This window comes from Vombatus ursinus, unplaced genomic scaffold (assembly GCF_900497805.2).
Source record: "Vombatus ursinus unplaced genomic scaffold, bare-nosed wombat genome assembly UNPS02009062.1, whole genome shotgun sequence".
Taxonomy (NCBI): domain Eukaryota; kingdom Metazoa; phylum Chordata; class Mammalia; order Diprotodontia; family Vombatidae; genus Vombatus; species Vombatus ursinus.
This window is the reverse complement of record NW_020948840.1, coordinates 21,528,635-21,531,371: the sequence shown is the minus strand read 5'-3', so window position 1 is coordinate 21,531,371 and position 2,737 is coordinate 21,528,635. Positions and strand designations below refer to the sequence as shown.

The following is a 2,737-nucleotide window of genomic DNA, read 5'->3' as shown; positions in this document are numbered from 1 at the left end:
TGGGGCTCATTCCATATACTTCCCAGTTTTAATTGCTGAAGCCAGGTAAGGCTTATTTGCTTAACAACTACCAAGTTTCTCTAAGTTGGAGGGGTTCTGAAATCCTCCTTTGTCTTTTGACACAGTCTATCCTTGAAAATTCCTGATTCTGAAATAAAAGTTGAGTGACTCATTAAGAGAATCATAGACCTAGAGCTGGATGCAACCTTGGAGGTCCTCAAGTCCAACCACCTCATTGTACAGAAAAGGAAACTGCATCTCTGAGAAGTCAGATGATTTGCCCCGCATCACACAGGCAGTAAGTGGCAGTGTCAGGATTTGAACTCACTGCACCAGTTTTTCCTTTTCTCTTTAAGATTCCCCACAGCTTTGACTATTGCTTTTAGCATAGTGCATCATCCAGAGATGGTGTTCAGTAAATACTTATGGAATAAAAGAAGGAAGGAGGCTATGGGGAAAAAAATACTTTGTTTCCTGACTGAAATAAATGATATTCTGGACACTGGAAACGGAGATGGCATTTTTCTTCTCACTTTTCTTGTCTGCTTCCCTTATCTTCTGCCTGAAATAAGATTGCCAAAATTCATGCGTTGAATGCATTGGGGGGAGGGAGCAGCAGTACCAGTGAAGTTATGAGTGTAGGGAACTCTTTGTAGAGAAACTCCATTCGCCAATGCTGACCAGCTTGGCAACTTATTTCTTAAGGAACTGCCTAAGGCATTGAGATGTTGTAACTTGCCCAGGGTCACACTAAGCCAATGTGTCAGAGGAGACCCTTGAACCCAGATCTTGTTGAACCCACATAGCCTGCTCTTGCTCTCTTTTTTTTTCGGTGAGGCAATTGGGGTTAAGTGACTTGGCCCAGGGTCACACAGTTAGTATTAAGTGTCTGAGGCTGGATTTGATCTCAAGTCCTCCTGATTCCAAGGCCAGAGCTCTATTGACTGAGCCACTTAGCTGCCCCCTTCTTGCTCTCTTTCCACCACCTCAAGCTTGTGCTTACTGATTGTGTGTTCATCTATACATTCAAAAAAATTCTCTTAAGGTATCTGCTATATGCAAGGCTACAGCCATACCACCCTGAACATGTCCGATCTCATCAGATCTCAGAAGCTAAGCAAGATTGAGCTGGTTAGTACTTGGATGGGAAACCACCTGGGAATACTGGGTGATGTAGGCTTGAGAAGAATTGGGCAGCTAGGTGGTGAAGTGGATAGAGTGCTGGGCCTAGAGTCAGGAAGTTCTGAGTTCAAATCCAGCCTCAGATATTTCCAAGGACATCGTCTATATAGAGTAGGACACAACTGAACAATAAAAACAACAATGAGCAGGGCGCTACAGGGGCATAGAAAGGACAAATTGGTGATCCTCTGCTCAGCAAAAAGCTCATCACCTAGTTCAGGGCTTCTTAAACTTTTTCGTGTTTTGGCAGCGTTTGTTGGCATTGCATGGCATGGTGGCATGCACAATGCAAAGTGCACTTGCTTTGTGTTCAGAATCAAGGCTACAGTGAGGTTGCTCGATACAACATGGACAAGCACTGCCACAAACACCTCGGATTCATTATGCGTTTGACTTTAATTTTTGGTCGTTGCATATTCACAAACCTTTTACTGTTGCCGAATTTTTCACAATCCCATATGAGGCCGAGACCCACAGTTTAAGAAGCACTGACTAGTTGGGGGCAAAAGATAAGTTCATAGGAAGGGCTAAGTAGACACAGAGATCAAGGCTAAGGGTCAGAGCAAAGAGAGGATCCCGATGGTACTTATCATACTGCTTGGCACATGATACTTCATAAATGTTTATTGACTGGCATTTGATAAATATTTATAGACTGACTGAATGACAGCTATAAGAAAAAATTTCATGAGGGAGGTGGTTACTGAATTTGAAATCTTGAAGGATGGGTAGGATTTAGATAAAGGGAAGCATTAAAAAAAAGATGAGAGGAGAGATGGGGAGAAAATTTGGAACTCAAAATCTTGTTGAAGTGAATGCTGAAAACTAAAAATAAATAAATTTTTAAAAAAAGATTCACTAGTTTAAGGTTGTCTCCTCTTTCCCCTCTTCCAGAACTATATTTTTTTTGTAATTTCATTTTTCCAATTAATAAAAATATACTTCCCATCTCTCATACCTCTTCATACATACATGGGGGACAAAAAGAAAAGAAAAATTAAATGCTTGAAAAAATTATGCATAGTCAAGCTCACAAAATTCCACATTGGTTATGGACAAAAAATATGTGTCTTATTCTGTATCCTGTACCCATTACCTGTCAGGAGTGTGTTGCTTTACCATAGGTTCTCTGGAATAGTGATTGCTCATTGCATTGCTCCCAGTTCTTAAATCTTTCAAAGTTGTTTGTCTTTTCAATGCTGTTATGTAAGTTGTTCACCTGGTTCTGCTCACTTCACTCTGCACTAGTTTATGCAAGTCTTCCCAGGTTTCTCTGAAATCATTCCCTTCCTCATTTCTTATGGAACAGTAGCACTGCATTACATTCATGTAGCACAATTTGTTTTACATCCTGTCTTTGCATTTATTTGGTTGAGCATCCAAGGGGCTGAGGGATACCCTGTTGGCCATAGTATCTCTAACTAGTCATTATTAGCAACTTGAGTACATGAGGACTGCAGCGTGAAATACAACTTGTTATTGTATTGACTTGTTAAGACAGATTCAGTTGAGGCGTGGGAAAGAAAAGAGTCTAGGACATCAAGAATCCATGGGT

The 2,737-nt window shown here is 40.8% G+C and overlaps 1 pseudogene; it reads left to right on the top strand.

The window, feature by feature from the left end:
• Positions 1 to 1,062: 1,062 nt before the first annotated feature.
• LOC114034793 lies at positions 1,063 to 1,180 on the top strand (annotated as a pseudogene).
• Positions 1,181 to 2,737: the final 1,557 nt, after the last annotated feature.